The sequence below is a fragment of the Elephas maximus genome, chromosome 7 (genome assembly GCF_024166365.1).
Source record: "Elephas maximus indicus isolate mEleMax1 chromosome 7, mEleMax1 primary haplotype, whole genome shotgun sequence".
NCBI classification, from domain to species: domain Eukaryota; kingdom Metazoa; phylum Chordata; class Mammalia; order Proboscidea; family Elephantidae; genus Elephas; species Elephas maximus.
In genome coordinates this window covers 130,978,100-130,992,802 of record NC_064825.1, presented here as the reverse complement: position 1 = coordinate 130,992,802, position 14,703 = coordinate 130,978,100, and positions in this window count along the sequence as shown.

Sequence of the window (14,703 nt, the reverse complement as noted above, 5' to 3'; positions counted from 1 at the left end):
TGGCCCCGGAATGTGTTCAGCCCCCTCACCTAACAGCGTCACTCACCTGAGCTGGAAACTTGTGCTTCGCCCTTGAGTCCTGTTGACCTTCCTAAATATTTCTGTAAGGCAGCGGCTCCTTCTCCTCCCTCTCTGCTCCCAGGCCAGCCCAGACATCCTCCGCCCTGCAGCCAAGGGCCTCTTTAAAACACAACCCTGACTGCACCTTTGCCTGCCAGGGGCCCCACCTGGATAGCGGCCGAGTTCCTCCTCCAGCGTTCAGGGCCAGGACAGACCCCTCTAGCAGATCTTGGCCAAGCAGAAGAGTGGTCTCAAGAATGCTCAGGGCAGAGCTGACTATGGGAGGGCCCTTGCAGGCCTCTCTGAATCTGGGGGCCAGAAGGCTGAGCCTGGGCATCTCCCTGCCTCAGAGGCCACTAGCCTAGGTGTGAGCTGGGCGCCTCTGCAGGAAGATCCAGTTCAGTGTCAGTCCATCAGGCATTTATTGAGCTCCCATTGTTTGCCAAACCCCTTGCTGGGCGTCAGGGATTCAGAGATGAATAGGCGTGTCCCAGCCCTCCAGGTGCCCATGGGCGCGGGCGAGTGCCCTGCACCTACGGTGTGTAGGTGTGTGCACAGAGGAAGCACCTGACCCATCGTGTAAGGTCAGGATGGCTCCCTTTTCCAGAAGGCTTGCTCCTGTGGCAGGGTCCAGCGCTGGCACACAACGGGGCACGGCCACCATCTGATGGGTAGGAGTTGGAATGGAAGGGCCAGGGAAGTGACAGCCAGGCTTAGGGCTTGGGGCCCACAGGGACTCTCTGCCCTTCACAGTGAGGAAACTGAGGCACAAGGCCAATCGCTGGCCCAAGGTCACCCAGGGAGCATGTGGCAGGACAGGATTCACCCTGGGTCCATCTGTCCACAGATGTTGGCCAAGGAGGACAGGCGGCCGGGAGTGGCGGTGCCTTCTCCAAAGCCACATTGAACACCAATGGCCTGAGGACAGCTTAGCCATGAAGAGTGAACCAAGTCCAAGGGCACCCTCTGGTGGTCAGGGCTCCTCCCACCTGTCTCCCTCCCCCTGGGTGCTGGGCCTCCTCCACGCCGCGCCCACCGTCCCCAGCTCTACTGTGGAAGTTCCTCACATGTTACTGGGAATCCTCCCAGGTGACCCCACACTGGGACAACCTCCCCCTCCCAGTGCTCCCAGACCGTGGGGGCTTTCCTACAGTGGGACTGTGTGCTCTAGGCGGGGTTGTTATTGGTGCCCATACCTGTCTCTCCCCACCGGGAAGCCCTGAGTCAGGCGAACGCAGTAGGCTCGCTAATCCTGGGTTTCTGTCCCAGACCCCACAGCTGGGTGGCTTAGGGCAAGCCAGGTCCATGCTCAGCCACAATGTTCACACCTATAGCTTTGCTTAAAAATAAGTCAGACCTGCTTCAGTCCAAGAAAGCTATGTAGTGTTTTAAAATTGTAAAAATGATTCACTTAGCAAACAGAAGGGTTTTCCTGCGTATCAAAACTTGCCTATAGTTAGATTATCTATGTACCTGGGGAAAAAGTAAATAAATTTCTTCAACTGAGGAAAAAGAGGGAGCAAGTTCTATCTGGCACAGTGACTGATAACAGCTGATGGTTTTTGAGTCCCTACTAGGTACTGGGCTCAGAGCGCCTGATAGCCGTTTTCTCATCCAGCTATCTCGGTCTTCCTGCTCCCCTACCCCCACCCACAATTCATTCTCAACAAACAGCCAGGATGACATTTCAAACCTGACTCAGATCATAATAGTACACTGCTTAAAACCCTTCAATGCCCCCCTCCCCCGCCCTGCAAAATCCACTGCTGTCCGGTCAATTCTGGCTCGTAGAAACCCTAGAGGACAGAACAGAACTGCCCCATAGGATTTCCAAGGCTGTAATTTTTTTTTTTTTTAATGTTTACGGAAGCAGACTGCTACGTCTTGCTCCAGTAGACCAGCTGGTGGTTTCAAACTGCCAAACTTTAGGTCAGCAGCTGAGTGCTTAACCACTGCACCACCAGGGCCCCAAGACTCCCACAATGATTAGGAAAAAAATCCAGAAACAAAAGCTCCAGGCAGAGGGACCAGCAAGAGCAGAGGCTCCGGGACAGATAGAAGCCCCGAGAGTGAGGACCAGAAGGCCAAGGGGGAGACGAGGTGAGACCAGGTCAGAGGGGCTGGCAGCATGAGCTGTGTAGAGCAGGTGAGGTACCATGACAAACCTACCAGAAAGGCTACTATAGAAAGGACTGGCCATACCAAGTGCTGACAAGGGCGTGGAGGAGCTGGAATTCTCACACATTGCTGGTGGAAAGGCAAAATGGTACAGTTTCTTATAAAGTTAAACATACACTTACCATTTGGCACAACAATCCCACTCCTAGTTATTTGTCCAAGGAAAATGAAAACTTACATTCACACCATGTGTGTGAGTATTTATAATGGCCTTATTCATAATAGTCAAAAACTGGAAACCACCCAAACATCCCTCAGTGGGAGAACGGCTGAGCAAACTCAGGTACCGCTGTCCATACAGGGAATACTACTTGGCTACATGAAGGAATGAATTATGGATACCTGAAACAACATAAATCACTCTCATGAAGGAAATCAGTCTCTCCAAAGTTTACCTACTGTCACAGATTGAATTATGTCCCCCTCAAAATGTGTGTATCAATTTGGCTGTGCCATGATTCCCGGTATTGTGTGATTTTCCTATATGTTGTACATCTTGCCTCTATGATGTTAATGAGGGAGGATGGGCAGCAGTTATGTTAGTGGGGCAGGACTCAATCTACAAGACTGGATTGTGTCTTGAGGCAATCTCTTGAGATATAAAAGAGAATCAATCAGAGAGACAGGGAGACCTCATGCCACCAAGAAAGGAGCACCAGGACCAGAGTGCATCCTTGAGAGCTGGGGTCCCTTGGCAGAGAAGCTCCTGGACCAAGGGAAGACTGATGACAAGGACCTTCCTCCAGAGTTGACAGAGAAAGTCTTTCCCTGGAGCTGATGCCCTGAATTTGGACTTGTCACTTACAGACAGTGAGAGAATAAATTTCTCTTTGTTAAAGCCATCCACTTGTGGTATTTCTGTTATAGCAGCACTAGGTGACTAAGACCCATACTAAATTATTTCGTTCATACGACATTCTAGAAAAAATATAAGGATGGAGAACAGATCAGTGGTTGCCAAAGGTTAGGGGGTGGAGAATGGCAGCATGAGGGAATGGCGGGGGGAGGGTACTGGAACTGTTCTTATCCTCGTAGTGGTGGTTACCCAAATCTATGCATGCGTTAAAACTCATACAACTGTGTACACACACACACACACACGGGCTGCATCTCACTTTTAATTTCAGCTATGTATTAGAAATGATTTTCGCTATGTTTTATCCAACGTTTGCAGGCGTTGGTAGCAGAAGGGTTTCCAGCCTCTCTTGTCTGCCTTCTGCCAGAGCTGGGCCACTTCCTGATACTTTGAACTCTTTATCTCCAGGGACCTTTCCCTCCCTCCACTTCAACCACCCATGCCCATGTCCACACCCTGAACCTTCCCACCAGCAGGAACTGCTCTACCCCTGAAACATGTCATGACTCAGACAAACCACTAATTGAATCGATCTCAGTGGGGTGTGATGTTGCCCACAGGGGACATTTATCTAGAGACATTTTTGGTTGTCACAGTTGGGGGAGTGCCCTAGTATCTAGTGGATGGAAGCCTGGGATGCCGCCAAGCATTCTACACTGCGTGCGTTTCCCCAGGAAGAGCAGCCCCCCGGGTGTTGAGGAGCTGCCCTCAGAATGTGTGAAGAAGGTGGTTCAAGGAGCCAGAGGGGTGGACAGTGGTGGAGGCTGGGTTGCGCCTCCTTCAGGAAGGGAGGACTTATCACCCAGTTGTGGAAATGCTGCTGGCAGTGGCCTCAGTTCAAGTGGGGCCCCCACCCCAGGCCATGTTTGCTCCCCAGGGTGGCTGCTTCCAAGGAGAGGCCAATACGGGGGCACAAAGGCCCGACCCTCTACAGAGCTCCTCATGGGGCTTGTATTACAGATCCCCCTACCCCTCTCTCCAATCTTGCACCCCTCCCTTCTCTTTTCTTCCATGGCTGCTGATCCCGAGAGCAGTGTCTAACCAGTCCCCTGCGTGCTGAACCCTGCCTCAGAGTCTGCTTTCCGGGAACCCCAACCTGAAGCAAGCACCCCTTTTTTTTAGCTATCTTTTTCTAATTACTCTTCCACTTTATGATTTATGATATTTTTACCGTGGTGAAAATATACACGGCAAAACATACACCAATAATTTCTACATGTATAATTCAGTGACATTGATTACATTCTTCAAATTGTGCAAGAATCTCGCTATCCTTTTCCGAATTATTCCACCACCGTTACCATATACTCACTGTCCCCCAAACGAAAGCTCCCGCTTCCTCTCCCATCCCTAAACCATAAATAATTTTTGGTTTCCATACATTTGCTTGAGGAGCCCTGTCGGCACAGTGGTTAAAGCACTTGGCTACTAACTGAAAGGTTGGCACTTCGAACCCCCCAGCTGCTCCATGGGAGAAGGATGTGGCAGTCTGTTTCCCTAAAGATTTACAGCCTTGGAAACGCTTTTGGGCAGCTCTACTCTGTCCTATAGGGTTGCTACGAGTCAGAATCGACTCGACGCCAGTGGGTTTGTTTTGGCATATATTTCCTTAAGGAGCCTTGGTGGTGCAACGGTTAAGCACTTGACTGCTAACCAAAATGTTGGTGGTTCAAACCCACCCACAGGCACCTTGGAAAATAGGCCTGGTGGTATGCTCCAAAGGTCTAGCCTTGAAAACCCTATGGTCTCACATACTTTGGACATATTGTCAGGAGGGATCAGTCGCTAGAAAAGGACATCATGCTGAGTAAAGTAGAGGGTCAGCGAAAAAGAGGAAGACCCTCAATGAGATGGATGGACACAGTGGCTGCAACAATGGGCTCAAGCATAACAACGACTGTAAAGATGGCGAAGGACTGGGCACTGTTTCATTCTGGTGTACGTAGGGTTGCTGTGAGTCCGAACTGCCTCGACGGCACCTAACAACACAACAGCTGTACACCCAAGAGATCTGAGCACGTTTGTCCAGGCACAGACTTGTACATGAAGGTGCATCACAGCGCCGTGCACAATAGCCAACAGGTGGAAGCCACCCAAATGCCCACCCTCTGATGAATGCTAAACACAATGTGGTCTGTCCATACAATAAAATAGTGGCGGCTTGCACGCCGCTGTGATGCTAGAAGCTAGGCTACCGGTATTTCAAATACCAGCAGGGTCACCTGTGGTGGACAGGTTTCAGCTGAGCTTCCAGACCAAGACAGATGAGGAGAAAAGGCCTGGGGATCTACTTCAAAAAATCAGCCCATGAAAACCCTGAGCATCATAACAGAACATCATCTAATACAGTGCCGGAAGGAAGCTGAGCCCCGTAGGTTGGAAGGCACTCAAAATAGACAGTGGCCACAACAATGGCCCTGAGCATATCATCGATTGTGAGGATGGAGCAGGACTGGACAGTGTTTTGCTCTGTTGTACATGGGGTCACCATGAGTCGGAGCTGACCCCTCAGCAACTAAACAACACAAACAGGAATGAAGTTCTGATACAGGCTACGATGTAGATGAGCCTTAAACAAAATCACGCTAAGTGAAATAAGTCGGAGACAAAAGCCCACACACGTTGTATGATTCCTCTTACGTGAAATATCCAGAATCGGCAAATCCATACAGACAGAAAGTAGATTTGTGGTTGCCAAGGGCTAAAGGGTGGGGCAATAGGGAGTGGTTGCTCAATGGGTTTGGGGTTTCCGTTTGGGGATGATGAAAAGTCCTGGAAGTAAACAATGGTTGCAAAACACTGTGAGTGTAATTAACGATAATGAACTGTACACTTTAAAATGGTTATGATGGTAAATTTTATATCAAAAAAAGAAATCTCAAGAAAAGGTATTGTCTTATTTATCCAATGCTGCTATAACAGAAATACCGCAAGTGGATGGCTGTAACAAACAGAAATTTATTCTGTCACAGTCTAGGAGGCTATGTTGTTGTTGTTGTTGTTGTTAGGTGCCGTCGAGTCAGTTCCGACCCATAGCGACCCTATGCACAACAGAAGGAAACACTGCCCGGTCCTGCGCCATCCTTACAATTGTTGTTATGCTTGAGCTCATTGTTTCAGCCACTGTGTCAATCCACCTCGTTGAGGATCTTCCTCTTTTCTGCTGACCCTATACTCTGCCAAGCATGATGTCCTTCTCCAGGGACTGATCCCTCCTGACAACATGTCCAAAGTTTGTAAGACACAGTCTCGCCATCCTTGCTTCTAAGGAGCATTCTGGTTTTACTTCTTCTAAGACAGATTTGTTCGTTCTTTTGGCAGTCCGTGGTATATTCAATATTCTTCCCCAACGTCACAATTCAAAGGCGTCAACTCTTCTTCGGTCTTCCTTATTCATTGTCCAGACTAAGACAGACTAGGAAGAAGGACCCGGCAGTCTACTTCTGAAAAGCATTAGCCAGTGAAAACTTTATGAATAGCAGCAGAACATTGCCTAGGAGGCTAGAAGCCGAATTCAGGGTGCCAGCTCCAGGAGAAGGCTTTCTCTCTCTGTCGGCTCTGGGGGAAGGTCCTTGTCATCAATCTTCCCTGGTCGAGGAGCTTCTCAGCGCAGGGACCCCGGGTCCAAGGAATGCGTTATTCTCTTAGCTCTTGTTTCTTAGTGGTATGAGGTCCACCTGTCTCTCTGCCCAGTTCTCCTTTTATATCTCAAAAGACATTGACTCAAAACACAACCTAATCTTGTAGATTGATTCCTGCCTCAATAACATGTGGTTGTTGTTGCTAGGTGCCCTCCAGTCGGTTCCGACTCATAGTGACCCTATGTACAACAGAACGAAACACTGCCCCATCCTGCACCACACCAACAACCATTGTAAGAGCCCATTGTTGCAGCCATTGTGTCATTGAGGGTCCTCCTCTTTTTTGTTGACCCTGTACTTTACCAAGCACGATGTTCTTCTCCAGGGACTGATCTCTCCTGACAACATGTCCAAAGTATGTAAGATGCAGTCTCACCATCCTTGCTTCTAAGGAGCATTCTGGTTGTACTTCTTCTAAGACAGATTTGTTCGCTTTTTTGGCAGTCCACGGTCTATTCAATATTCTTTGCCAACACCACAATTCAAAGGCGTCAATTCTTCTTTGGTCTTCCTTATTCATTGTCCAGCTTTCACATGCATATGATGAATTGAAAATACCATGGCTTGGGTCAGGCGCACCTTAGTCCTCAAGGTGACATCTTTGTCTTTCAACACTTTAAAGAGGTCCTTTGCAGCAGATTTGCCCAATGCAACGCATCTTTTGATTTCTTGTCTGCTGCTTCCATGGGGGTTGATTGTGGATCCAAGTAAAATGAAATCCTTGACAACTTCAATCTTTTCTCCGTTTATCATGATGTTGCTCATTGGTCCAGTTGTGAGGATTTTTGTTTTCTTTATGTTGAGGCGTAATCCACACTGAAGGCTGTAGTCTTTGATCTTCATCAGTAAGTGCTTCAAGTCCTCTTCACTTTCAGGAAGCAAGGTTGTGTCATCTGCATAACGCAGGTTGTTAATGAGTCTTCTTCCAATCCTGATGCCCCGTTCTTCTTCATATAGTCCAGCTTCTCGGATTATTTGCTCAGCATACAGATTGAATAGATATGGTGAAAGAATACAACCCTGACGCACACCTTTCCTGACTTTAAACCAATCAGTATCCCCTTGTTCTATCTGAACAACTGCCTCTTGATCTATGTAAAGGTTCCTCATGAGCACGATTAAGTGTTCTGGAATTCCCATTCTTCGTAGTGTTAACCATAATTTGCTATGATCCACACAGTCAAATGCCTTTGCATAGTCTATAAAACACAGGTAAACATCCTTCTGGTATTCTCTGCTTTCAGCCAGGATCCATCTGACGTCAGCAATGATATCCTTGGTTCCACGTCCTCTTCTGAAACCAGCCTGAATTTCTGCAAGTTCCCTGTCGATATACTGCTGCAGCCGTTTTTGAATGATCTTCAGCAAAATTTTGCTTGCATGTGATATTAATTATATTGTCCGATAATTTCCACATTCGGTTGGATCACCTTTCTTGGGAATAGGGATAAATATGGATCTCTTCCAGTCAGTTGGCCAGCTTGTCTTCCATATTTCTTGGCATAGACGAGTGAGCACCTCCAGCGCCGCATCTGTTTGTTGAAACATCTTAATTGATATTCCATCAATTCCTGGAGCCTTGTTTTTCGCCAATGCCTTCAGAGCAGCTTGGGCTTCTTCCTTCATTATCATCAATTTCTGATTATATGCTACCTCTTGAAATGGTTGAACGTTGACTAATTATTTTTGGTATAATGACTCTGTGTATTCCTTCCATCTTTTTTTGATGCTTCCTGTGTCGTTTAATATTTTCCCCGTAGAATCCTTCACTATTGCAACTCGGAGCTTCAATTTTTTCTTTAGTTCTTTCAGCTTGAGAAATGTCTAGCGTGTTCTTCCCTTTTGATTTTACATCTCCAGGTCTTTGCGCTTGTCATTACAATACTTCACTTTGTCTTCTCGAGCTGCCCTTTGAAATCTTCTGTTCAGTTCTTTTACTTCATCATTTCTTCCTTTTGCTTTAGCTATTCGATGATCATGAGCAAGTTTCAGAGTCTCCTCTGACATCCATTTTGTTCTTTTCTTTTTTTCCTGTCTTTTTAATAACCTCTTGCTTTCTTCATATATGACATCCTTGATGTCATTCTACAACTCACCTGGTCTTCAGTTATTAGTGTTCAACACGTCAAATCTATTCTTGAGATGTTCTCTAAATTCAGGTGGGATATACTGAAGGTCATACTTTGGCTCTCATGGACTCATTCTAATTTTGTAACATAACTGCCTCTAATCCTGCCTCATTAACATCATAGAGGTAGGATTTACAACACATAGGAAAACCACATCAGATGACAAAATGATGGACAATCACACAATACTGGGAATCATGGCCTAGCCAAGTTGACACACATTTTGTGGGGACACAATTCAATCAATAACAGGTTTACACACAGAAAAAAACAATCTTTGATGGTAATGAGTGAAGAGAGGGGTGGGGAGGGGAAATCACTAACTAGATGGTAGGCAAATGTTAACTTTGACGAAGGGAAAGACAACACACAATATAGGGGAAGTCAGCACAACTTGACCAAGGCAAAGTCATAGAAGCTTCCTAGATACATCCAAACACCTTGAGGGACCAAGTTACTGGGGCTGAGGACTGGGGACCATAGTCTCAGGGGACATGTAGGTCGATTGGCATAACATAGCTTATAAAGAAAATGTTCTACATCCTACTTTGGAAAGCAGAGTCAGGGTCTTAAAAGCTTGCAAGCAGCCATCTAAGATACAGCTATTGGTCCCATCCTGTCCGGAGCAAAGGAGAATGAAAGAATCCAAAGACACAAGGAATATATTAGCCCAAAAGACTAATGAACCACATCAACCACAGCCACCACCGGCCTGAACCCAGAAGAATTAGATGGTACCCGGCTACCACCACCGACCCAAAAGAGGGTCCCAGACAGAGTGGGAGAAAAATGTAGAACAAAATTCAAATTCACACAAAAAAGACCAGACTTACTGATCTGACATAGACTGGAGGAGCCTCTGAGACTATGGCCCCTAGATACCTGCTAACTCAGAACTGAAGCCACTTTGAAGTCTCAGCGAAAGATTAGACAGGCCCATAAAACAAACAATGACACACATGAGGAATGTGCTTCTTAGTCCAATCACGTATACAAGACCAAACGGGCAACACCTGCCCAAAAGCAAAGACGAGAAGGCAGGAAGGGACAGGAAAACTGGGCTAATGGACACAGAGAATCCGGAGTGGGAAGGAGGAGAGTGCTGACACATTGCCGCGATTGCAACCAATGTCACAAAATAATCTGTGTATAAATTTTTGAATGAGAAACTAATTTGTGCTATAAGCTTTCATCTACAGCACAAAAAAATAAAAAGAAACAAAAGAAGTGTTGGGGAATTGACAATCCCAGGCAGCAGCCCTTATCCAATGACTAGCAGGCGTGTTGTACTGATACCCCAGCTCTCTTGCCGCTCAGTGGTGATCACTCTGAAGCACGTCCCACACTGCCACCCAGGGGATCCCAGCAGGATTGAGTGACAGTCAACCAGAGCAGTGAGCAGATCATTAAAGCTCCCGGTTTATTGCCTTCCTCCCTTCCCCATCTCAGTCTGCTCCCTAACTGGTGCTTCCTGGGGTCAAATAAACTGGTTGTTGGGTGGTGTTCAGTAGGCTTCAGCTCATAGCAACCTTATGTCCAACAGAATGAAATGTTGCCCAGTCCTGCATCATCCTCACAGTAGGAGGTAGGCTTGAGCCCTTTGTTGGAGCCACTGTGTCAATCCCTCCTTGAGGGTCTTCCTCTTTTTTCACTGCCCCTCTGCTTTACCAAGCATGACGTCCTTCTCCTCATCCTTGCTTCTAAGGAGCATTCTGGTTGTACTTCCTCCAAGACTGACTTGTTTATTCTGGCAGTCCACAGTATCTTCAATATTCTTCACCAACACCACAGTTCGAATGAGTCAATTTTTCTTGATCTCCTTTTTTCCTGTCCAGCTTTCACATGCATATGAGGTGATTGAAAATACCATGGCTTGGAACAGGCACACCTACATAACTATGTGCTCTCAAATCTTGTTCTCAGAGTCAGGTTCTAGGGGACACAACCTGAGACAGTTGATACCAGATGTGGTTCTAGGAAGGAGACCTTCAGGATGAGATCATTTACCAACCAGAGGGTCACAAGGTAACCATTGGTGAGGAGAATTTGGGTGGTGGTAATAACCCCTGGCCTGCTGTAGCCTCACAATTGCTAAGATTCTCACAGTGGGGGTGGGATGGGATGCAGATAGAAGGGGATACACTGGTTTACACAACTGCTCTAGCCCTTGAGCAACATGGAGGCTATAACAACTATCTGGATTGTGGAGTTGACTGGCAACTTCTAGTTGAGTGGAAGAAACCCAGCAGCCAACTATTAAACCAAGACGGGATGTAGGAACCAGATAGCCCCTGGGACAACCTTTAGAGAGGCCTCATCTTCTAGGTGGCACGAATGGTTAAGTGCTCAACTATTAGCTGAAAGTTTGGCAGTTCGAACCCATCCAGAAGCACCCTGGAAAACAGGCCTGGTGATCTGCTTCCAAAAGGTCACAGCCTTGAAAACCCTAAGGGGCACAGTTCTACTCTAAACACACGTGGGGTTGCCATGCGTGAAGATCGACTGGATGGCGAAAACCACCACCATCTTCTGCAGCCTGCAGGCAGAACGTGCTAAATATTGAGGCTAGAGATCTGACTTTAAGGGAGCCGTTGGTACAAAGGAGGTGGAATTCACAGCCCCAGTGTGAAGTGCCAGCACAGAGCAAGATACTCGGCACATCTTATCAGCACGGCAGAGGGTGCAGTGCACTGGCTCCGGACTGAGACACGTCTGAGGCTGAGTTCCAGCTCTGCCACTTACAACTGGGAGACCTTGGGCAAGTCATTGTGAGCCTCAGTTCCCCCATCTGTAAAATGGGGATCATAATGTGTGAGGCTATCAGGGCCTTGCACAGTGCAGGGCACACCGTGGCACTTCAATTGACCAGCTAGTGCCATGATTTTTTTTATTGTTGTTGAAAATACACAAGGCAAATCATAACCAATTCAGCAATTTCTACATGTACAATCCAATGACATCAATGACATGCTTTGAATCGTGCAGCCATTCTCACCCTCCTTTCGCAATTTGTTCTTCCCCTATGGACATAAATTCACTTCCCCCCTCCCCAAGCTTCCTATCTAACCTTTCAAGTATCACTGTGATTTTAATTAAGTAAGCAAGTGCGTGAAGAATGCAGACCTAAGCCAAATATTAGTACCTCTCCTGTTGGAGCAGCTTTGCCTTTAAGTTATATTTCATCATTGGAACCTGTGTCTCCAGAAGACAGAAGACCAAACACCGGTGAGAGGAGCAGACCGTGGATGGGGGATTCCTGCCTCACAGCACCGCAGCAACTGGTCCCCACCTCCAGACAGGACGCTGCTTTCTGGAGCACGTGCCCAGTGCTAACGGCTTTCCTTGCCTTACTTCTGCAGGGGCCGGTCTTGATTTGGAAACTTAACTCTTTGTATGTCTTTTCTTTTGATGCAATTCATTTTCTTCACTTCCGGGAAGGGTTTAAAGCCTGTACCCTGCTCTTCCTCACCCTCTTCTCAAGCCCTCTCTTCCTGGAAATGTCCATATAAAAGCCATCAGGTGGATTACCTAGGTGTCTTGGTTTCTGAGTGCTGCTGTAACAGAAATACCACAGGTGAGGGGCTTTCACAAACAGAAACGTATTTTCTCACAGTTTAGGAGGCTATAAGTCCAATTCAGGGCGCCAGCTCTCGGGGAGGGCTTTCTGCCTCTGCCAGCCCTCGTCTCTCCTGAGATTCTGTTCCTGGGTTCTTTAATGATCTTCATGTTGCTGTCATCTGTCTTCCCCATGGATGCTTCCTGGCTTCCGAGTCTCTTCTGCTCTTTTATATCTCAAGGGTGATTGGTTTAAAACACACCCTACACTGACACGGATCATTAACATAACAAAGAACCCTATTCCCGTGGTGATTACATCAACAAGTATAGGGGTTAAGATTTACAACACATATTTTTGGGGGGGGGCACAATTCAACCCATAACAGGTGGGCACCCACGTGGGTGACAGGGAGGGCGTCTGCACAGGGGGGCAGCCTGGCTCAGGGTGTAGAGCCCAAGCGGGGTGAGGAGAGTGCCTGCTTGGGGAGGGTGCCAGCTACGTGGTGTCAGAGTCCAAGAGGAGATGTGGTATTGGGGCCCAAGAGGGCACCACACAGGGAGTAGAGGGTGGCCCAGCATGAGCGGTTGGAGCCCAGGTTGAGTGAGGAGGGCATCCACATACGAGGGTGGCCCAGCCATCTGACATCAGCAATGATATCCCTGGTTCCGCGTCCTCTTCTAAATCTGGCTTGAATTCCCGACAGTTCCCTGTCGATGCACTGCCGCAACCACTTTTGAATGATCGTCAGCAAAATTTTACTTGCCTGTGATATTGATGATATTGTCCCATAATTTCCACATTCTGTTGGATCACCTTTCTTTGGAATGAGCACAACCATGGATCTCTTCCAGTTGGTTGGCCAGGTAGCAGTCTTCCAAGTTTCTTAGCATAGACAAGTGAGCACTTCCACCACTGCATCTGTTTGTCGAAACATCTCAACTGGTATCCATCAATTCCTGGAGCCATGTTTTTCACCAACGCCTTCAGTGCAGCTTGGACTTCTTCCTTCAATACCGTCAGTTCCTGATCATATGCTTCCTCCTGAAATGGTGGAACGTCGACCAATTCCTTTTGATACAGTGACTCTGTATTTCTTCTGTCTTCTTTTGCTGCTTCCTGCATCATTTAATATTTTCCCCGTAGAACACTTCAATATTGCAACACGAGACTTGAATTCTTTCTTCAGTTCTTTCAGCTTGAGAAATGTTGACCACGTTCCTCCCTTTTGGTTTTCTATCTCTAGGTCTTTGCACATTTCATTACAATACTTTATTTTGTCTTCTCAAGCTGATCTTTGAAATCTTCTGTTCAGCCTTTTTACTTCATCATTTCTTCCTTGCACTTTAGCTATTCTACGTTCAAGAGCAACTTTCAGAGTGTCTTCTGACATCCACTTTAGTTTTTTCTTTCTTTTCTGTCTTTTTAATGATCTTCTGCTTTCTTCATATATGATGTCCTGATGCCCTTCCACAACTCATCTGGTCTTCGGTCACTAGTGTTCAATGCGTCAAATCTATTCTTGAGATGGTCTCCAAATTCAGGTGGAATAAACTCAAGGTCTTACTTTGGCTCTCGTGGCCTTGTTCCAATTTTCTTCAGCTTCAACTTGACCTTGCATATGAGCAATTGATCGTCTGTTCCACAGTCAGCACCCAGCTTTGTTGTGACTGATGATATTGAGCTTTTCCATTGTCTCTTTCCACAGGTGTAGTTGATTTGATTCCTGTGTATTCCATCTGGTGAGGTCCGTGTGTATAGTTGTTTATGTTGGTGAAAAAAGGTATTTGCAACACAGAAGTCATTGGTCTTACAAAATTCTAACATGCAATCTCTGGCGTCATTTCTATCACCAAGGCCATATTTTCCAACGACTAAACCTCCTTGTTTCCAACTATTGCATTCCAATTGCCAGTAATTATCAATGCATCTTGATTGCACAGTCGATCAATTTCAGAGTTCAGAAGTTGGTAAAAATCTTCAATTTCTTCATCTTTGGCCTTAGTGGTTGGTGCATAAATTTGAATAATAGTCTTCCTTGTAGGCGTATGGATATTATCCTATCTTCGAGAGCCTTATCCTTCAGGATAGATCTTGAAATGTTCTTTTTGAAAATGAGCTCAATGCCATTCCTTTTCGATTTGTCATTCCTGGCATAGTAGACCATACAATTGTCCGATTCAAAACGGCCAATACCAGTCCATTTCAGCTCACTAGTGCCTAGGATTATCGATGTTTTATGTGTCTCATTTCATTTTTTGATGATTTCCAATTTTCCTAGAT